Raw genomic sequence first — 24,459 nt, forward strand, 5'->3', positions numbered from 1 at the left:
TTGCTTCAGTACTGTAGGTTTCTATATTTTCTGGTTCATCTGTAAATACAATACGAATTATAGACGGAAATTAACGTATTTATTTCCCTTCCATTTTACATAATAAACACATTCCATAACTGCATTTAAAAAGTGATTTTGGTAAACATTATTCTATAAACAAGTAAAAAATATTTAGCTTTTTATATAAACACGGATTTAAAACTGTAAACCTAAAACAACTTGGTATTTATTTCAAATTTAGTTTAAAAAAAACTAGTCGAACATCACATGTTTAGTTTATTTTTATAAAAGAAAACACAAATGGTACCGAATATTGTGGTGGATGAGTATTAACTTGCGGCAACTGCACCTGTAAGTTTCATTCGTAAAAAATAATACAAATTATTTTGACTTATATTTGTTACATCTTATTCATGAAATTAAATTAGCCCCTTCCCAAAATATTTAAATAAAAATGCAAATTGAGTACTCGTTCTTGATTTTAACTTTTAATCACTACAAAGCATTGAAATCTCTAAACTTAAACTTGCGCAAAAAAAACAAAAAAAAATTCGAAATGATGTTTTAAACCAGTAATTGGCAAACTGTGTGCCGCGGCACACTAATGTCCTCCATGGATTGCCAAGTGTGCCGCGAAACTTTTCGTAATTTCGAAAAAGAGAATATTTGTATTACAAATAGGCATACACGCAAGCATTTTAGAGTTAAATATCTTGCTATTCATTACAAATTATTAACTTTGAGACATTCACATACAGTTGTCGTGTGTTAAGGCCGATTGTAAAATTACTTTATTGTAAAACGTTTTACCTGCGAAGCTGGGTAAACAAAACTGGAACTTGGTGGTTGTTGGTGTGATACAAATGCTTGGTTAGGTTGGCCTTGAACAACATATTGGGTAGGTGCAGCTGAAAAACGTACAAAACTATGACGATGAATTCTGATTGCTTAAATAGATTTTTTAAACAATTCTTATTTTATTAGTATTTATGGTTTTATAAAATTAATTCTTGGTAAAAATTTGCGAGAAAAAAATGGGTTATTGGCCACAGATTAGCCTATATCTTGCCATGAGATCCCTAATATCCGTCAAAATAAACACTTAATGTTAGACTGTTTTTAACCATATAATGCTATTGCAACTTGATTTTAACAGACCTCTTTTTCTTTAATATTCGTTTTTTATTTCATTTCCATGGTAATCATGTGAACATCAAATTGCTTTCTCGACGATTTTTTTTAAGCATGGGTTCCAAAGCTTTTTTAAAAACCCACGTCCTAAAACTTCCTTTGTTTCGCGTGAGCTAGAGTCGGCGAACAATTTTTAGAGATGACGTAATAAGTTTGCGTCATCCATTAGGCAGACTGACGAAACCTGCTGATTTCGGTCCAACAAACTAAAAAAAAAATTAAATCAAGTCAAAACAAAAAAAAATCGCCAAGGGTTTTTATTTTCTATAAAGAATATTTGAAAAAAAGATTCTATATCTCTGATTATACATCAAGATTTCAATCAAAATATCATGGACCCTTAAAACTAGTCCACGTAACCCCAATGGGTTCACATGTCTCAACTTGGGAATCCTACTTTAAGCCAACCAAATTTCTAAATTGATTGATTAACTAATTTGCAGAATAACAAATGTGCAATTGTTTTCGTCGCGGCCTTGCTGTGTATTTTTGTAGCAAAGTCAACGAACAAAGTGAAATAACGAGTGCATATGAGATACGACAGTGTTTCTCAACCGCGGTGTCGCGGCACTCTAGGGTGCCATTTTCAAAGCTCAAGTGTGCCGAGAAATATTTTAAATTCTTCAGGATTCCAATTTTGGCTCTATTTAATTGGTAAGCTTCTTGATACAATTTTTTGTGTACCGATACGATAAAAGTCTTAAAAATTAAAAAGTTTTTCTCAACCTGGTTGCCCAGTTATGGCGCTGTTTCAATCTCCTTTAATGTAATGTGACAGTTATAACCACTGATCAAACATTCGAGCAAGGGTGCCGTAAATTATGGATAATTTCTATAGGGTGCCGCAATTTAAAAAGGTTGCGAAACACTGGGTTATGATGTTGGTGCACCCTATTTGCTCAAACAAAATGAACAATGCTGTTGCTTACCATAGTGTTGTTGCTGCCCTGCTGGTATGTACACCACTTGTGCTGGTATCGGTAATGCAGTCGTCTGCTAAAATTAAAACAACTAAATTTAATTGTTTTGCACTTATGTAGCAATCGAAAAGTTTCATATAAAAATTCAAATAACTCATCCATTTTGTTAATGTATTCTAACGTACCACGACATTTTCAGTCACTGTTTTAAACGTTTGGCTTGTTTTGATTGATTTGAGCAAATTAACTTGTTTTAACTTAAAAACAGTTGTTTGGCATGTTTAACTTGAGCCTATGCCTTTCAATAATCAGCTATTTATCAGCTTTTTAAGCCTTTCACTTGCTCGTCAAATATTTATTTTTTGTTATTTCGTCTGCTAAACACGATGGACAGGTGATTTTCATGTTTTCCCCTTTACTTTTGAAATCTGTTACGCTTACTGAGTGTGTTGACTCGGATTTGCAACATGAACACGAACCAGCACAGCAAAAGGAGGAATGCACGATGTTGACAACAAACATAATACTTCCGATAATGGTCAAGAAGATGTGAATTACGAACGTGGTAGTCTGGAAGACAACAAAATATATACTTTTCCAACATGCTGAACAAATCTATACATTTCCCACTAATGACACCACATTTGTTCCAACATTATGTTTGATGTACTAAAACTATTAAACTAACAGGCTGAACATTAAGGTCGGGGGTTCTTAAACTTTTTTCACCGCAGACCCCCCCAATTTTTTTGCTTCACGTGGCCCACGGTAAGCAGGAAATTTAATAAAATGACGTCATGAATTGACGTTACAATACAAATAGACTTTAGAATCCGCAGTTTTCCGGTCCACGAAATGTGAAAAGAAAACTAGAAATAGAGCCATTCAGTGCAAAAACGTTTTATTTTAATTAAACTCTTTCCTTAGAAAAATTGATTACTTTCTAACTATATACCAGTATTTCAATTTGGCCTTCGCGGACCCCCTAAAACTAGTTCTGATTTAGGTGAACCCGAGTATAAACGCAAACGTTGTATTTTTATGAAATTAAATTACGTAACAGACAATATACAAAATTTGAAAATTAAATTGAAAATTTTGCTTTTCAAAGGAATTTAGTTTCAACAAACATTTTTTGTTGTTGGTGGCGTTGTCTTAAATGCGTTCTAGTTATCGGAAAATGATGACGTCAGTTTTCAAAACAATCCTTTAAGTTTAAACCTTTGAAAAAGGATTACATAAATTAAATTAATGGATTTCAATGATTTTGTAAAAATGACCAAGTTTGAATGATACTTTTTATTTTTTATATTACACACGATAAATTCATCTTTTGAAAAGGCTTTCATTAAGATATGGTACCACTCAACCATTACTGAAGTATACTAAAACTTAAATCCATCATTGCATACTTTATCCTGAAAAATCGTTTCAATGTAATCTTACGTCAGATTCATAGCTTGCGTTGTATGACGCACAACCAATTGCCTCAATTGTAACCATCGCGCCAGAACAGAGTGCAGCAAAAATGGTTACCACCATGGTCGAAATTACCTACAAATAAATGTTGCTAATGTTTCATCTTAAGCCGATTTAAGACGCGTTGGTTAACACTTATGTCTCACCAACGCGCGTGATGCGTATCACTTAATTTTCATAACGAGGAAGTTTTTTTTGTTTACCATACGCAACAACACAAGTGGCTTGCATCTAACATTTACGGCCTGTTATATTTTGCAAACGACAAAGGCTATCGTACGATATGACACATGAGTATATTTTTTTTATAACTTTAACTTGCGAATTTTTTTAGTTAAATTTAATCTCGCGGTTTTGTTTATTTGTATTAAATCAGCTACATCTTGTCTTTTGAACAATAGTGCGTTTAAATGGCACAAAATTAAAAGTTTTAAAGGAAAACCATAGGTTTTTATTAATTTAGTCGCGTGGACAACTTTAACCGCTGAACTTAATTTAAAAAAAAAACAAGACGTATAGTTATTAAACAGTAGCACACCAAGCGCCTTGTTGCGTAATAATAAGGAAATGTAGCGCATACATTTCAGTCGTAAATTTTGTCTTGCGTGCGAAAAATGTGGCAGTAGTACGTTCGATGCGAACGATTATTTACTAAATTTAGAAAGCACGGGCAAAAAATATTTTATATTTCGCCTTATAGATTGAGCACCTCGGTCTATTATTACTCGTTTATTAGACCCTGCTTTAAGCGATATGTGCTGTATACGATACGTAAATTAAAATTGAGGATTGCGATTGCCTTAATATAACATTTAACAGAAAATCAAAAAACTAGTTCAGCAGCACCATTCCACAGACGCTAGGGTTGTTCAGACTAGAAAAAATTGAAAATTTTTCCCATGATTTGGACCTTAAAGATCCAATTTCAATAATTTTTGGTCAATCCTACTTCTTAGGTCCAAACCATGGGAAAAACTTCGTTTAGCTAAACTTTTCAAACAATTTTAAAATCTGAACAACCCTAACAGACGCACACTAAACATTTTAAATGATTGCGATTTGTTACACAAATATCAAATAAAACAAAATAATTATTGTTTCGAGGGTGACTGTTTATCTCAGATCAAGAAAATCCTCTGTTATAAAAAGTTATCTTTGGAGAAGTTAAAAAATTGTTTAGGCCTTTATCTTGACTTAGGATTAAATGAAAATAATAGAGTCTACGACTCTACGTGTTTATGGAAGTCATCCCTTGTTGAAAAATTAGTTCGAGTATATATTACGAGTAGGACATGTCACGTAAAATCGTACACAACAATCGATATCGACGAAATAGTTGTTTTGCGAACTGCGTCATTGGGTAATAACCTTGCTAAATAAATATTTTCCTGTTGACTCACCAAACATTGATCCGACTTTATCCCCGAACGGTACCCGAGAAATCCAGCTACTATAACCTGGAATGAATTTTTGGTTCTAAAACACGTCAACGAAAAAACAAGTAAATCATAGCAACCATTAAGTGTTTAAATAAAGCAGTGGTTCCCAAACAGGGGTCCACGCACCCCTCAAAGGACCTGTGAAAATGTTCCAGGGGTCAACGAGTGAAAACTGACAAGTATTGTCATTGTTTTACATTTATGTTGAACGTGTGTAACGTTTACAAAAACTCAGAGATTGATATTACATGTTGAACCATAGTCTTTATAGTGTCAATCAGATTTTGACAAGAGTTCAACCTTTGCCAAACGCACCGGTTGTAATTTTTTAAAAGACAAAAACAGCCCCCTTATTAGGAAACGATTTGAGTGAAAATGTTTTATGCATGGCCCATCCTATATAAACTTAGCCGATGTTATTGTTTATACTATAATGAAGCTCTTTCGGAAATTTCTATTCGGCCATAATAACAAAGTTAACTTATCCATTCAGAGACCAACTTATAATGCCTATCAGTGTAGGCTAGGTGATCAACTAACTCGTTCATGCTTAAGTCGTTTTTTTTTTTTGAAATGTGGAATGTAAATCGTATTAAAAACTATTCTATAATTTAATGCAGTGCAGTGTTTCGCAACCATTTTTGACTTGTGGGAACCTACAGAAATAGTTTGCGGCATCCTTGCTCGTATTTTTGCTGAGTTATTAACTGCAACGTTACAATAAACGAGATTGAACAAGAATGTAAACTGTGCAACAAGGTTTTTTTTTTTAATTTTTTGCACTTTTATCGTGCACAAAAATTATATTAAGAAGCTTACCAATAGATAAAAAAATATGGAATCCTAACCAATTTGAAAACTCTCTCGGCATCCTTTAACGTTAGAAATGGCACCCTAGAGTGTCGCGGCAACCCGGTTGAGAAACATTGACTTACTGTATAAGAATTTTTTATTTGATCTGACCAAAATGTAGCGTTTAACGATCGCTAGGATATAATATGTAGGCAAAGGTTATAGGGCAGGGGTTCTTAAACTGGGGTCCAGGGACGCCTTAGTGGTCCGTGAACTAGTTTCGGGGGTCCATAAAGGCCTAATTGAAATGTTAGTCTTTTCCAAGGACCGAAATCGGAAATTTTAGAGGTCCGCGGTAAAAAAATTCAAGAACCCCTGTTATAGGGGTATGTACGCTTGAAAAAAAAGGTCCATGATTGAAAAAGGCGGAGATCCACTATAAGTAAAGGAAACTATATTGTACAATGATGGTTTCTTCCGACGTTCGACGACAAAAGTCGAAGCGCTTATTGTGAGTGCAAAGGACCTTTTTAATTTATTTTGGTATTATTGAACAGTAAGCATAGCTCTTACCAACGACCCACACCAAATTCCAGCACCAATGTTGGCCGTACCATAGTAGTAATATGTAGGCGCAAATGCGATATTGAGGATGGCCAAAATCATAGACAAAACTCCCAAAGAAATCTCTGTAATCTGAAAAAAATCAATAAATCAATCAAATCAATCAAATTAATCTTTATATTTTATTAGCTTCGTTATTTTTTTGCTAAAACCGTTTTGCTGTTTCGAACAAAATTGTACAAATTGATTTATTTATTTGTTCAATAAAAGTTTGGTTTTAATAAAATAAAAAAATAAAATTATTCCGACAGACGACATTTTCCTATAACTTACACCAAAACGATTCAAAATCACTTACCCCGAACTTTCTGTAAAGGTTTGCGTACTTCGGGGCGTTATTAGTTGGTGGTTGCTGAATAGTTGTTATTTGAGGCGATCCAGTAGTGTAGACTACATTTTGTATATTGGCCATATTAAGCTTTACTATCGTATTGCCAACAAAAATCCCAGGAAAAATTTGTTTAACAAATCACCATTATATATAAGTATAGTTTAAAACAATAAAAAATCAATAGAGTAGACAGAAACTGTTTCCAGCTATAGTTTTGTATTTAGTAATGCTTTGTGTCATTACAAAATTGGTAAATTATCTTTAAAAGTGTAAACGTTTAAACAGTACCACCATATGCATGTACTCAACCTACTGCCTATTAAGCCAAATTAGTCAGCTATTCAAGATTTTCAAAATCTAATTAAATGGACCGAGTAGGTCAAAACAAACTGTTTTGATGGTCGAACAACACCATAGGGTTTTTACCAAAGCAAATATACAATACCTTATATACTATGCTGATTAATTTATTACAATTTGTATAGTTCTAAAACTGATGCAGACCAACAAACTAACTCTTTACACCAATATTGGTTAATCGCTAAGACGAAAAGCCAGTTCTTAAAAGCACACTGGTCGTCAACGATTTCATGGCTTCGTTTAATTATTAACTGTTACATTTCCCTTTTTTAATGTTTCGCAAACAAAATGATGTTTTTTTATTATGGTACTGCGCAAGTCGAGGTAAAAGAGAAAGTGTCTGCTGGTGAGATGTTATTCTATATGAAAGATTTATCAGGCGCGATATATTATATTACCCATATAAAATTGGTGCTAGTTTTCGCATCCTAATAAATTAAAACACTTCTATATAGGCTTTATATATTGTAAGTAAATTTTATTATTTGCAATACAACGTATAACGATGACGCTATCGTAATGTATAACAAACAAAATATAAAATTCCTATTGTGACAAAAAAGTATGAACAATTGGATTTTGTTTGCTGTGGTTGTGATTTAGCTTGTAAAACGTTAGCATTTTTGAAGTCGAAAATATACACAGACCTTATAATAGTTCTACGGTTTGACCTCGATGAATAAATTCAGTGCTCTATCGCAACTAGCACTTGACTTTATTAGCATAACCAACTTATAAATGCAGGATACAATACAGATTAAAATTTGCAAATGGGTCATTCGCGAGATTATACATTATATTTGGAAAAATGAAGTTCTATTCCCAGCAATTCTCCAAAGTGAATCTTAATTTCTTACAAAACAAAGTAAAAAACAAGTTTGTTAACTGTTTATTGTGTTAGATATGTAATGTGACATTTAAAAAAAATACTATGTAACTGTTTATTGATTTTTTATTGCATCATAGATATGTTAAACAGGGCGGTGAAGGGTTGCCAAAACCAACCCGAGTCTGACTTTGCCCGAAAGAAAAGTCGAGTCCGACTTTGCAGACTCCGTTCAGTCGAAAGTCCGGCGCTGACTCAACAGTCTCTATTTTACTCATTTTTGTTATTAAAGTGAAGTGAATATACACAAATTCACTTGTAGGGGTGTCATAACCACTAACCGCTAACATTACGTGGTTAAAACTTATATTTACCCTATGACTGATATCATATTCCAACTTTACTATTTACAGTTTGTGGCCTGGTCTGTTTTAAATTTGGTACTCCGCATGCGCACGTCGGTCGTGACCCCAGTAGCCTTAGGTGTCATTTCCACGTCCATTTACATTAATACATAAACATAAGGATTTGATTTGGGTAAATTATAAATTTACATGATGGTATTATAGCATAGCATTCTAAAATTAGAATTGAAAATTTTGTTCTAATTGCAACGATTTAAAATTAATAGCCTAAAATTTCCGATTTAATAAGGCTAGATGTTTACGTTAGACACTGTGCCAAGTTTTGTAATTTTTCTTAGCTACAGAATTCCAAAAAATAAATAAAAATGACAGATAGGCCTACAGTAATTTACTTTTCTTGACATTAATTATACTTAATGTTTTCTGTAGGGTAACAGATTCTACTGCCGGGCCATCTGGATTTGTTTGGCCTGATGCTAGTTTATGCTGGATTGAAACCGACTCCTTTTGTTAAAGGTTGTTCGAAGGTTGCGTGTTCCAACATAGCTTAGCCACAGCAAGTTATTAAACGTATCTGAGTTTATTGAATAACATCAGAACGGCAATCAACCTACAAGAAAATGTGGCCATAACCACTCGCAGATTGCCTGGCAATCGTTGGAGAAAAAGTTCGCGAAGCAAATTTTTCGAATTTTTTTTTTTCGTATCTGGCAACATTTCCGAAGGCTTGCGATTGCCCAGATATTCATGTCGAAGAAGTTTCTGTAAGCGCTGATGCTTGGTCATCGAAACCTACTGATAAGCGAGTATTTTAACTGCGCGTAAGGATTCGCGTCATCTGGGTTTTTAATAATGTCTCGCACAACTGCGGCTATTTCGGGTGACACTTGATGGTACTTTGATTTCGACAGCGTCACGCCTTTCACAATGAATTGTGCTTCTACTTGTAAAAAACATAGTTCGGCGTCTTGTGGCCAGAAGGGCGGAATTTTAATAGCAACGGCTGCAACATTTGCTTCGTCCATCATATACGAAATTAAGTGAAGTGCGTTGGTGTGTTGAATATGAGCTATAGCCTACAATCTATGTGTTTCAAACATTGCACTTACTTTGTTAGTTGCCGGGGTCACAGTTTGTATGAGTCCAGAAAAGTGCACACGTCCGCTTGTATTTACGCTCGGCGCCAGCACGATAGAATAAGCGTGTCGCGTGTAGAATGTCGCAGGGGTACATAATAAAAGGATACGCTGCAAGGTCAAAGCCATGAAGGATTTTCTTTAGGGTTGCCAGATTGGCTTTTTTGACGCCAAATTTCACAAATTTAGCTCTTTTTGAACGTGGTTGGCGTCAGAAAATTTAGTTAGCTTTTTGGCTTTTTTGTAAACGCTTGCTAAAATTAGTCAAATTGTATAGGCCTACTTTTATAGTTTCAAAATTTTCGTCTTAAGATATGTAGGCCTTGCCTGACTTTTAAAATAATAAATCGTTACCGCAGGTTTTCAGGTCGCAGTGTTTCTCAACCGATGGGTCGCCAACCCGTTTGGTTTGGTTGGGTCTTTCAGCAAAATATTATGGGGCTCTTTTTCTTTTGTTTTGATACGTAGAAAGTAACGCAAAAAATCACCAGAAGCTACACAGCATAAAGAAATAGAAAGGCAAAATAAACATATTTATGGCAAAAATTTAAAAAAATATATACCACAATACTAAGAATTGCCTATATATTATAAATTTAAAAAACAAATTTAAAATTAAAAAAATATTAATATTTGCAATAAAATAAGAAAAAAATGCTTGATCCATAAATTTAACTAACAAATTATTCATAACCGATCGCGGCCATCTTGATACTGCTCCAGACGACTCGATTATAATCCTAATCGCGGCGATTTTTAAACGCCTCCAGGATAGTCAATTCGACTCGGAATTGAACAAGATTTTTACACACTGCTTTTGTCTACTCTATCTTGCCAAGGAAAGAAATTTTAAAGAAAAAATTAAAGTTTAAAAAAATTCTTTTAGGCGAAATATCGTGATTTTTCATCATGGCAACATCCGGCCAAAACGATTCAATATTGCCAATTGCCCCAATAATGACCTATGTTAACGTGAAGACATTTGTCACACCTTTCGAATGATACCCCATTCGTCATAATTTTTGCTTGGATAAGTGGTGCACTTGGCTATAGCCGATAATCGATATTAATATTCATAACCGATCGCGGCAAATTTTCAAATGGCTCTAGATTGCTCAATTCAATTTAACATAGGTCATTATTGGGGCAGTTGGTAATATTAAATCGTTTTTTGTTTTTTTTTCAATATTAATATTCGCCATAAATTCAAACTAATAATTTCATCCCAGGTTGAAACTAAACTTCTTGAGGAACGCAGGAGTAAACCTATTTAATGATGCCTCGCTTGCTATAAATTTGTTGGGGAGTAAGGGTTTAATTCGGCAAAAAACGATGTTAATATTCACGACATATCGCGATAATTTTTCAAAGTCTCTAGTACCCTCATTAAAACTCACAATCGAACAAAACTTTCACACGTCGATCAATGTCTATGCAATGTTTTTTAATTATTTGTGCCTTTTTTGATCGGATGTTTTTTTGGGTAAACAATCGGGACTATTGGCATATGAGGCAAATGTTGTTTGATTGGAGGTAGCCCCAGATGGCACTTACACGAAGCCACCGAAGACATAACTGACCTACGTAACGATGACTTTTATCCGAAATATGATCGAGCCCGCTTCGGCATTTGGACTGGCCAAGGATCGCTTATAAATTCATAAGTTGAGCGACATAATTCGTTTACCTTATGCATATATGGTGCGATTAGAGTCTCAGTCAAGTCATTTGTAAAAAAATCAAGTCTAAATCAAGTCCTTGTCTTAAAAATTACACGTTTTACTCCGATTATGAGAAATGCCCACCTGAAAAGAACGGTACCAAAACGAATATACTTCAAGACGTGGTTGAATACAACAGTATACCGCAGCACTAGCTATTAAAATATTACAGAAAATTGTTTTGTCTTCTGACCTGTGTAGGTAACAACTATTTTACTTTAAACGAACAACTTTATTCTTAAGATTGTATTAGCTTTGATTTTTATTGCTGATACGGTTCCATGCAGTTTTACTCGGGCCCCCCTAATCAATATCCCTTCGAAAGGTCACACCTGTTTGTCACGGCCACATTTTGACAACAAAATTTAAAAAAGTAACTGTCACGTCAAACTTACGTCGACAGTGACGTTTCGTAGACAAGTGCTTGTTTTCTTAAAAGAATTGGCCTGACATTCTGCGATAACAAGCAAAAATTAAGGTTTCCACAAAAGCTTCAACTGTTTTCCGAAAAAGTCGCGATAAACCCATCGTGTGAATTTACGTTATTCTACTTACCATTGCGCCGCACCATATTCCCGCCCCTATGAACACTGTGCCAGCCGCGGGATAGGAGAATGCAACGATTATATTCACGGTTCCCAGAATTATGGAAAAACTGCCAAGAACCAGTTGCCCAAACTGAAACGTAAGAGGTAGACTCTCAAAGCCGTCGATATACAACTTTCAAAGACTGGAAGCCATCGATAATACTCTACTTGCATTGGTTCAGAGGCTAACAGTCTGTGTGTGACCGGCTTTTTGTAACCATGTCTAGTACGGTACGTTGTTGTAAGTTAAATTAAGTTTTGTATATTGTAATGATGCTTATCGTAAGACAAACAGCAATTCAGGTAAATTTACATAATCCAAAGACACATGTCGTCAAAAGTTATAGTGCAACAAAATAACATTACAGTTTGCCAACTTATTTCACTATCAAAACTGCAAAACCATAGTATAATTTTATAAATAAACTTTCTTGAATTGGTCGGGTAAAAAGGAGAAATTAGAAAATTTCACAATTTTTCGCATTTTTACCTTATTACCCCAAGCTAATTTCTTAAAGAAACAACAACAAGATAATAAATGACCTACCCCAAGGTTTTTAAATGTTTTTGTGTACTTAAGCGCACCATTAATTGCATTCTGCTGGATCGTTGTGAATACAGGCAATCCAGTTGTGCTTACTTCATTTTGTACAAGTGCCATTTCTAACAAGTGTTTCCATTAAAACATCACAAATCTTGTTATCTACAAAAAGTAACAGAACAACAAGAGTCTTCGCTGTAATGCAGTAAAATTGATAGTATTATATCTGGCTGTAAAAACATATTATATTTGGCTGTAAAAACATAAAAATACACTACTACGCGTCGAACGTCAGTTCTGACAATCGCTTAAACAACTTTTGTTTATCCTTGGTTATCGAAAATAAATTTCCTTCAACTGACGCAAAACTGGTTTAAATGACTACTTCATCTTGAGGCGGATGTAAAACTAAGACGTTTTTTACGGTACGGTCTGTGGATTTTATGGCTCTAAGTTAATGGTTAACTGATGGGTTTAACTGTTTTATTTTTTATTGTTGCGTTAAACTTTTGTCAAGCTTTGTATGTCAAACTGATTACCAAAAAACTAAAATATCCTAACTAACAACAATCTATTTTTTTTGGTAAGGACCAAAATTTTTAACCATGAGTTAAACACACTTGCTACAACTTTTACCTAATTATTTAGCACCTTATTGCGAAGTGTCATTACAGATATTAAACAAACCTATTTTATAAACATATAGATCAGTGGTTTTCAACCAGGGTTCCGCGGAACCTAAGGGTTCCGCTAGTACAGACCAGGGGTTCCGCAATTTCTAAATTGTTTAGCTAATTCAGGTGTTTTTATTACACTGGGGTTCTTCGAGCCAGTGGAATTATTGCCCTGGGGATCCTCGAACCAGTGAAATGTTTCCATAGGGTTCCACTTCAGCAAAAAGGTTGAAAAGCACTGATATAGATACTCAAATTTAAAACTGCTATTTAACTAAATTGAAAACTATTATTGAAAAACAGGCGGCACATTTGACCAGAAAGTTGTATTTAGACTAGTATAATTATTCGACAGTATTTTGAAGGCTGAGGGAGCATAAAAAAGCAAACAAAAATTCTTATAGGTTTATCTACCTTTCATGGAAATAACGCGAGGCCGTAAGCACATTAAATGACTTTGTCCACACATTTTAATTAGAATAATTAAAATTCGGGTCAAATATTAGGACTGCTTATTTAATATCATTAGGGTGCAATTATCAAGGAAAATTCCACAACGCTCGGGCGATTGTACAAGACTTATTTTTTATTTTCTACTAATACATTAAAAACACCATAACCATAAGTTATTTAAGTGCGACAAAAGCATAAAACAACACTAATTATATTTTTATCCATAATAGCATATGCAAAGAAGCAATTAAATCGTTGTTGCACAACATAAATATAATTGACTTTGCTTTATTGCTTCAGTACTGTAGGTTCCTATATTTTCTGGTTCACCTGTAAATACAATACGAATTATAGACGGAAATTAACATATTTATTTGCCTTGCATTTTACATAATAAACACATTCCGTTACTGCATTTAAAAAGTGGTTTTGGTCAACATTATTCTATAAAGAGGTAATAAATCATGTAAAATATTTAGCTTTTTACATAAACACGGATTTAAAACTGTAAACCTAAAATAAATTGGCATTTCTTTCAAACTTAATTTACTTTCATTAAACAAAATACAAATTGTACCGATTATTGAGGTGGATGAGTATTAACTTGCGGCAACTGCACCTGTAAGTATAACATTCGTAAATATATATATAATTTCGAACTACAATTGCTCCACCTTATTTCTAAAATTAAATTAGCACTTCTCTAATATATATTCTAAAAAAATAAATGGCAACTATTTTTTTACTTGTTTATGATTTTAATTTTTAACATTGTACTTACTTTCGCACTGTGAAGCATGGAAATTTCTAAATTAAAACTTGCTCAACAAAACCGATTTCAAAATGTTGTTTTAAACAAACAAACGGTTACGCGTAGTGTAAGAATATAACACGTTTTACCTGCGAAGCTGGGTAAACCAAACCGGAACTTGGTGGTTGTTGGTGTGATACAAATGCTCGGTTTGGTTGGCCCTGGATGACATATCGGGCAGGTGCAGCTGAAAAACGTACAAAAATATGCCGAAGGATTTCGTATTGGTTGTATAGAATTTTTAAACAGTTAATTTATTTTTTAATATTTATGGTTTTATAAAATCAATTGTTGGTAAATGCTTATGTAAGTAAAAATTGTTTTTTTCAGTCACAGATTAGCCTATATCGTGCTGTGAAATCCCAAAAATCTGTCTAAAATAAACATTTACTGTTAGACTGTTTTTAATTAGACTACTATTGCAAATTTACTTTTTATTTCTTTAATATTCGTTTTTATAATTCATTCCCATGGTTTATCATTCAGGTTCCTAAGCTTTTAAAACCCACGTCCGAAAACATTTTTTATTGTTTCCTGTAAACTAGAGTCGGTATAGAATTTTGAGCGAAGACGTAAGAAAGTACGTCATACAATAAGCAGGCTTATGAAACCTGCTGTTTTCGGTCCAACAAACGTGAAAAAATTAAATAAAGTCAAAATACAAAAAACACGCCAAGGATTTTTTATTTCCAAATAGTGTATTTTTTCAAAAAAATATTCTATTTATCATGATATGCACCAAGATTTCAATTAAACAATCATGGACCCCTAAAACTAGTCCACGTAACCCCAAGGGATTCACGGGCCTCAGTTTGGGAATCCTACTTCAAGCCAACTAATTTCTAAATTGGTAGATTAGCTAATTGGAAGAATAACAAAGGTGCAATTCTATTGCGTTGCGGCCTTGATGCGTATTTTTGAGCAAAGTCAATGAACAAAGTGAAATAACAAGTGAATATGACTAACGACAGTGGTTCTCAACCGCGATGTCGCGGCACTCTAGGGTGCCATTTTTGAAGCTCAAGTGTGCCGAGAAATATTTTAAATTCTTCAGGATTTCAATTTTGGCTCTATTTAATTGGTAAGCTTCTTGATGTACCGATACGATAAAAGTCTTAAAAATTAAAAAGTTTTTCTCAACCTGGTTGAACAGTTAAGGCGTGTTTCAATCACCTTTAATGCAATGTGACAGTTATAACCACTGATCAAAAATTCGAGCAGGAGTGCCGTAAATTATGTATAATTTCTATAGGGTGCCGAAATCCGAAAAAGGTTGCGAAACACTTGGTTATGATGTTGCTGCACCCTATTTGCTCAAACAAAATGAACAATGCTGTTACTTACCATAGTGTTGTTGCTGTCCTGCTGGTATGTACACCACTTGTGCTGGTACCGGTAATGCAGTCGTCTGCTAGAATTAAAACAACAAAATGTGATTGTTTTGCACTTACGAAAAGTTGCATACAAAAATGGCATAACTTGTCCGTGTTGTTGATGTATTCTAACGTACCACGACATTTTCAGTCACTGTTTTAAATGTTTGGCTTGTTTTGATTAATTTGAGCAAATTAACTTGTTTTAACTTGAAAACAGTTGTTTCGCATGTTTAACTTGGGCCTATGCCTTTCAATAATCAGCTATTTCTCAGCTTTTTAATCCTTTCACGAGCTCGTCATAAATTTATTTTTTGTTGTTTCGTCTGCCAGTTACACACGACACGATGGACAGGTGATTTTTATGTTTTCCGCTTTACTTTTAAAATCTGTTACGCTTACTGAGTGTGTTGACTCGGATTTGCAACATGAACACGAACCAGCACAGCAAAAGGAAGAATGCACGATGTTTACAACAAACAGAATACTTCCGATAATGGTCAAGATGATGTGAATAACGAACGTGGTAGTCTGGAAGACAACAAAATATATACTTTTCCAACAGGCTGAACAAATCTAAACATTTCCCACTAATGACACCAAATTTATTCCAACATTATCTTTGATGTACTAAAACTATTAAACTAACAGGCTGAACATTTAGATTAAACCGAGTATCATCGCAAACGTATTCCGAATTTAGACGCTTTTAAAGCATATTAAGAAAATAGCTGGGTGTATTTTTAAGAAATTAAAATACGTAAAGTATAAAAAAAATACATAAATTAAATTAACGGTTTTTAATGCCCTTGGTAAAAATAACCAAGTTTGAAAGACATAATTTATTTTTATATTACACACGATAAATTCATCTTTAAATTCATTCATCTTTTGAAAAGGCTTTCATTAAGATATGGTACCACTTAACCATTACTGAATCTACTAAAACTGTTAAAAAGTTGTTATGTGTTTTTAAAGCAATCATTACATACTTAACCGAAAATCGTTTTAATGTAATCTTACATCAGGTTCGTAGCTTGCGTCGTGGGACGCACAACCGATTGCCTCAATTGTAACCATCGTGCCAGAACCGAGTGCGGCAAAAATTGTTACCACCATGGTCGAAATTATCTACAAATAAATGTTGCTAATGTTTCATCTTAAGCCGTCTCAAGACGGGTCGGTTAACATTTGTCGCACCAACGTATGATGCGTTTCAGTTGATTTTACTTTACAGTTTTTATGTTAACCATACGCAACACCAGTGGCTCCTCTCTAACATTTACGGCCTGTCAAACACAAAAATGCAAACGACAAAGTCTATGGTATAATGTATAATATGACACATAAGTTCAAGTTTTTTTATAGTTTAGCCTTACGATTTTTTTTTTGGTTGATTTTTTTTAGTTGAGGAAATGGGCTACATCCAGTGGTGGGATTTAGCCGGTTCACATCGGCTCTATCGAACCGTTTCGCAGAATTTTAAGAGAGCAGCGAACCGGTTAGCATTACTGGTTACTGTCAGTGCATTTTTGCATCTTCTCCAATACATTGCTTTTTGAGATCCGAGTCGCTCACGTGTTATTTTTTTTCAAAATATACAATGGTCAAGGTCGCACGTAACAGTCGTCCATTGTGTTAATTTATCGTTTGTGATTGTTTGTCTGAAAATTTAATTGTTGCGACATAAGTGCAAGTCGTGAGAGTACTGCTGCTTTTTAGTGTGGCTGTCAGCAGTGATGCATGGGATTCAGCCGGTTCGCAGTTCGCAACATTCGCTGGAACCTGGGGTGGCATCCTGTTTTCATAACAGAACCGGCTGAAATATATGACTTTTGTGATAGAACCGGCTGGCAATAAATTTGAATCCCACCCCTGGCTACATCTTGTCCTTTCGTACAATATTGCGTTAAAATGGTACAATTTTTTACGTTTTAAAGGAAAACCAGAGGTTTTTTATTAATTTAATCCCGTGGACAATTTTAACCGCTGAACTTTTCTGAGTTATTTAAAAAAACAAGTCGTAGTAAACATCCCAAAGCACCTGAAGCGCATTGTTACTTAATAATAAGGAGCTGCAGTGCATGCATTTCAAGTAGGGCGTGTATTTTTGACTTTAAAAAATTTAGTTGGGTCAAAATTTGTCAAAATTCTTTCAAGTCAAAATGGATTCAAAAAAAAACTATAGTCAGATTTTTTAAATTGTCGTTCAGTTAACGTTTTATCATAAAAAAAATAGTTTTGCATGATATGCATTTTAACGGTATTATATCTTCACTATAGCAATGTACTGTATACGCAAGCCGGTAGAAATACCCACCCAGACCTAGTTTATCGCAATAGGTTGAGCTCGAACTTCGTTTTTTAACTGAATTTTACTGAATTTTGTTTCACCGGTAGTCAGTAAAAAAGCAAAAACGAGTGGTTGACGACTTCAAGGCACTAATGCAGTCCTTCAAACAACAATATGTGGTTTAAATCAATTTATTTCTTATAGGTCAAAATTTTGTCAAAAAATATATTTTTAGGTCAAAACTTGTAAAAAATTCAAGTTTTTAGGTCAAAACTTGTAAACAATTCAAGTTTCTAGGTCAAAAAATTATCGCCCTAGTCATAGTTTTATCTTGCGTGCAAAAAATACCTGCTCTTTTTAGGTTTTCAAGTGCGTTATGATAATAGCTTGTGGCGATATAATGTTCTTTGCGAATTATTATTTATTATCGTTGGAAAGCATGGGCAACAAGTATTTACGGTTCCACTTTGTAGATTTAGCACCTTGGTCCTCAATATTGGAGAACTGATTTGAGGGCTTACGTAACATTTTTAGAAACAACTTGCCACGCTGCACAAAAACAGCAAGGAAAGAAAAGTTGTGCGCAATTGGACAACCGCACTACCTCACTAGTTTATTACCGGTAGTCGCTGCTTAGGGCGACGTGTTGTATACGATACTTAAATGAAAGTTGAGGATTGCGATTGCCTTAAAATAACATTTAACAGAAAATAAAAACTACTTTAGCAGCACAAATCCACAGACTCCAGGGTTGTTCACATTTTGAAAATTTTATTAAAGTTTAACTAATCGATTTTTCCCATGGTTTTGACCTTAAAAACAGTTTCGAAATCATGACCCGATTTTAGTAGTTTTTTTGTCAGTTCCATTTCTAAGGTCTAAACCATGGGAAAAACTTCGTTCAGCTCAACTTTTCAAACAATTTTAAAATCTAAACAACCCTACGGTGTACATTTTTCTCAGATTAAGAAAATGCTTTGTTATAAAAATGATCTTTGTGATGTTAAAAATTTTTTAGGCCTACATTTTGACTTAGTATAAAATGAAAATGGAGTCTACTTGTTTATGGTGGTCATTCCATTTTGAAAAGTTAGTGCGAATAGATAATACCAGTGCGCCATGTCACGTACAAATGAACCATACGCAATAATCGATATATTTGACGAAATAGTTGTTTTGCTAACTGCGTCATTGGGTAATAACCTTGCTAAATAAATATTTTCCTGTTGACTCACCAAACATTGATCCGGCTTTATACCCGAACGGTACCCGAGAAATCCAGCTACTATAACCTGGAATGAATTTTTAATTTAAAAAACACGTACACATAAAAACAAGTAAATCATAGCCACCTTCACGTATTTTTAAATAAAGCAGTGGTTCCCAACCAAGGGCACCCCCCCAAAGGACCCGTGAGAATGTTCCAGGTGGTCCACGAGTGAAAACTAACAAGTATAGCCATTGTTTTACATTTATGTTGAACGTGTGTAACGTTTACAAAAACTCAGAGATTGATATTACCTGTTGAACCATAGTCTTTATAGTGTCAATCAGATATTGACAAGAGTTCAGCCTTTGCCAAACGCACCGGTTGTAATTTTTTGAAAGACAAAAACAGCCCTCATATTTGTAAACGATTTGAGTGAAAATGTTTTATGCATGGCCCATCCTATATAAACTTAGCCGATGTTATTGTTTATACTAAAATGAAGCTCTTTCGGAAATTTTTATTCAGTCATAATAACAAAGTTAACTTATCCATTCAGGGACCAGCTTGTCAGTGTAGACTAGGTGATGAACTAACTCGTTCATGCTTAAGTCGTTTTTTGGGAAATGTGGAATGGAAATCGTATTAAAAATTCACCCTTCAGAAATAGTTTGCGGCATCCTTGCTCGTATTTTTGCTGAGTTGTTAACTGCAACGTTACAATAAACGAGATTAAACAAGAAAGTTAACTGTGCAACAAGGTTAAAAAAACCTGTTTAATTTTTTGCACTTTTATCATACACAAAAATTCTATATATGTTTAAGTTTTCTAATTGTTTCCATTACTACACTAAATTGTATACAAAAGAGTCGTCTTACTTTAAGCGCGACTAAAATTGTCACGCGAAATATATACACTAAGCCCCGTAAAAAGTCGTGAGTGTTCGTTCGATCCAGTTGATGGCAAAGAGCGCTTGCAATCCAACACTATTTTGGCCATTACCACACCAAACTGACCTACTTACCGCAATCTGGGTTTACTTCTTGGTATATGATTTAAAAAACTCTCTTTCTTTTTTATCCCGTTGCTGTAACCAAAGCGTCGTAGGCACGTTGTTCTCTTCGTTACATCGTGTCTTAACACAGGGGTCGGCAACCTTCGGCCCGCCTCCCCAGTATAAATCATTCAGCCCGCAAACTTTTTAACAAACTGTACACAAGGCCAGCATGCTCAATATTTTTAACTGTTCTAACTATACGAAATTGCACAAAATTTTCCCCCGCGAGTATCAAATTTGACTTTGAGTTACATTGGCGTTTTGATGCAGTCTCAACTATAAGTAGGAAATTTTTCGTAGCATGAAACCCTCTAAATTTTAGATTTTAGAGTTTAAAATCATTTTTTTCCAAATTAATTCGCTAATGTATTATTTAATGACAAACATTAACAAAAAGAGCATAAGAAATATGTTACACCGAAAAACCATTGCAGACTCACTGAATATGTCGATCAATGATGCAAGCAGAGCAGACTAGAAAAACAACTAGCCCGCAGTGAGGTTCGAACTCACGACCTCCGGTCAAGCCGGGACCGTCGCTCTACCAACTGAGCTATGCAGGCTCAGAAGGGAACGAGTCGAGAAACAACCATACGCCAATGCTTGCTCAATCTGTTAGTACAAGCAACTTTATAATGAAGGGGATCGCCAGTATCATATCAATATAAAATGAAACATATCTACACACATATATGTGTGCTTACAACTGAGATCTAGCCCTTCTGAAGCTGCTTATTGTCCAACGATAACGGCTTACGTATTATTAGTACATCGAAAAGCCATTGCAGACACAAAGAATATGTCGATCAATGATGCAAGCAGAGCAGACTAGAAAAACAACTAGCCTGCAGTGAGGTTCGAACGCACGACCTCCGGTCAAGCCGGAGTCAATCTACCAATTGAGCTATGCAGGCTCAGAAGGGAACGAGTCGAGAAACAACCATACGCCAATGCTTGCTCAATCTGTATATGTTCGTATTTAATTTCGAGTGTGGAAAATGCGTCACGTCTCCTTGTAAATTTAAAGGTTTGCCAATTTAAAGATTTTTGCGCGCTATGCCCGTTGCTTCCTTGTTGTAGTGTAACTAGACTGATTTTCACTGCATCAAACATTTGGGTTTGTCCCTGTTTAAGATTTATTATATTAAAGTGCTTAAAGGCCTCACGTTTTTATAAAAAAATTGTTAGCGGAAATTTAATACGGCCCGCCGAGAACTTGCTGAGCTTGGTGTGGTCCGCGACTTGGTAAAGGTTGTCGACCTCTGTCTTAAAATTTATATTGCCCTCTGAAAAATCCTTAGATGCGAGCCTTATAATGTTGAGTTTCCTAAAACGATTGCGATGAGACGTTGGGCATTTTTAGTGATTCGCGCCAAAAAATCATTATACACCTTGCCAGTAATTATTGCACTAAGAAAGCGCAATAGCGGACGCGGGTCGAAGGGGTTATGGCGGGGAATTGGTGGGGCTACAAGCCTGCAACCCATATTGGTTGCTAAATCATATTTGTCATCCGAATGACACATCAAAAGTAGTAAAACTCAAGGCTTCTTTTTAGTTGTGTTACAGAACCCTTTTTTTTTTTTTTTTTAAAACGCATAACTTAGAGATTTGTTTTTTTCGTAGTATTCGGGTCGCGAGACCTGGGTACTAGCAATTTTGGGTCGCACCAAAGAGTATTTGGGAACCCCTGCCCTAAAGTGCCGCGGCACCCCGGTTGAGAAACATTGACTTACTGTACAAGAAACTTTTATTTGATCTGACCAAAATGTAGCTTTTAACGATCGCTAGGATATATTATAGGCAAAGGTTATGGGTATGTACGCTTGAAAAAAAGGGTCCATGATTAAAAATGGTGGGGATCCAATATAAGTAAAGGAAACTATAACGTTTGACTTTAAAACCGAACCACTTTTTGTGAGTCCAAAAGACCATTTGTATTTTTATTCTTATTGAACAGTAAGCATAGTTCTTACCAACGACCCACACCAAATTCCAGCACCAATGTTGGCCGTGTCGTAGTAGTAATATGGAGGCCTAGCCACAAATGCTATATTGAGGATGGCCAAAATCATAGACAAAAATCCCAAAGAAATCTCTGTAATCTGAAAAAAATCAATCAATCAATCAATTAATCAAATCAAATCTTTATATTTTATTAGCTTCGTTTTTTTGCTAAAACCGTTTTGCTGTTTCGAACAAAATTGTACAAATTGATTCATTTATTTGTTCAATAAAAGTTTAGTTTTAATAAAATAAAAAAATAAAATTATTCCGGCAGACGACATTTTCCTAAAACTTAAACCAAAACTATTGAAGATAACTTACCCCGAACTTTCTGTAAAGGTTTGCGTACTTCGGGGCGTTATTAGTTGGTGGTTGCTGAATAGTTGTTATTTGAGGCGAACCCGTAGTGCAAACTACATTTTGTATGTTGGCCATATTTAGCCGTACTATCGTCTTGCAAATAAAAAACCCAAACAAATCTGAAACAAAATCGCTATAATATATGTATAGTTAAAAATAAGAAATCAATAGAGTAGACAGAAGCTGTTTCCAGCTATAGTTTTGTATTTAGTAATGCTTTGTGTCATTACAAAACTGGTAAATTATCTTTAAAAGTGTAAACGTTTAAACAGTACCACCATATGCATTTACTCTACCTGCTGCCTATTAAGCCAAATTAGTCAGCTATTCAAGATTTTCAAAATCTAATTAAATGGACCGAGTAGGTCAAAACAAACAAAATGTTTTGATGGTCAAACAACACCATAGGGTTTTTACCAAAGCAAATATACAATACCTTATGTACTATGCTGATTAATTTATTACAATTTCTATAGTTCTAAAACTGATGCAGACCAACAAACTAACTCTTTACACCAATATTGGTTAATCGCTAAGACGAAAAGCCAGTTCTTAAAAGCACACGGGTCGTCAACAATTTCATGGCTTCGTTTAATTATTAACTGTTACATATTTCCATTTTTTAATGTTTCGCAAACAAAATGATGCTTTTTTATTATGGTACTGCGCAAGTCGAGGTAATATGAGAAAGTGTCTGCTTGGGAGATTTTATTCTATATGAAAGATTTATCAGGCGCGATATATTATATTACCCATATAAAATTGGTGCTAGTTTTCGCATCCTAATAAATTAAAACACTTCTATATAGGCTTTATATATTGTAAGTAAATTTTATTATTTGCAATACAACGTATAACGATGACGCTATCGTAATGTATAACAAACAAAATATAAAATTCCTATTGTGGCAAAAAAGAATGAACAATTAGATTTTGTTTGCCGTGGTTGTGATTTAGCTTGTAAAACGTTAGCATTTTTGAAGTCGAAAATATACACAGACCTTATAATAGTTCTACGGTTTGACCTCGATGAATAAATTCAGTGCTCTATCGCAACTAGCACTTGACTTTATTAGCATAACCAACTTATAAATGCAGGATACAATACAGATTAAAATTTGCAAATGGGTCATTCGCGAGATTATACATTATATTTGGAAAAATGAAGTTATATTCCCAGCAATTCTCCAAAGTGAATCTTAATTTCTTACAAAACAAAGTAAAAAACAAGTTTGTTAACTGTTTATTGTGTTAGATATGTAATGTAACATTTAAAAAAAATACTAACTGTTTATTGATTTTTTATTGCATCATAGATATGTTAAACAGGGCGGTGAAGGGTTGCCAAAACCAACCCGAGTCTGACTTTGCCCGAAAGAAAAGTCGAGTCCGACTTTGCAGACTCCGTTCAGTCGAAAGTCCGGCGCTGACTCAACAGTCTCTATTTTACTCATTTTTGTTATTAAAGTGAAAGGAATATACACAAATTCACTTGTAGGGGTGTCATAACCACTAACCGCTAACATTACGTGGTTAAAACTTATATTTACCCTATGACTGATATCATATTCCAACTTTACTATTTACAGTTTGTGGCCTGGTCTGTTTTAAATTTGGTACTCCGCATGCGCACGTCGGTCGTGACCCCAGTAGCCTTAGGTGTCATTTCCAAGTCCATTTACATTAATACATAAACATAAGGATTTGATTTGGGTAAATTATAAATTTACATGATGGTATTATAGCATAGCATTCTAAAATTAGAATTGAAAATTTTGTTCTAATTGCAACGATTTAAAATTAATAGCCTAAAATTTCCGATTTAATAAGGCTAGATGTTTACGTTAGACACTGTGCCAAGTTTTGTAATTTTTATTAGCTACAGAATTCCAAAAAATAAATAAAAAT

The 24,459-nt window shown here is 34.5% G+C and overlaps 1 non-coding gene across 1 annotated transcript; it reads right to left on the minus strand.

Moving 5' to 3' along the window:
• Window positions 1–20,672: 20,672 nt before the first annotated feature.
• On the minus strand, window positions 20,673–20,747 carry Trnaa-ggc (transfer RNA alanine (anticodon GGC)). The gene has a single exon. It is a non-coding gene; the product is annotated as a tRNA-Ala (tRNA).
• Between the last annotated feature and the right edge of the window lie 3,712 nt (window positions 20,748–24,459).

Source organism: Ascidiella aspersa, chromosome 5 (genome assembly GCF_963924565.1).
Source record: "Ascidiella aspersa chromosome 5, kaAscAspe10.2, whole genome shotgun sequence".
Classification (NCBI taxonomy): Eukaryota; Metazoa; Chordata; class Ascidiacea; order Phlebobranchia; family Ascidiidae; genus Ascidiella; species Ascidiella aspersa.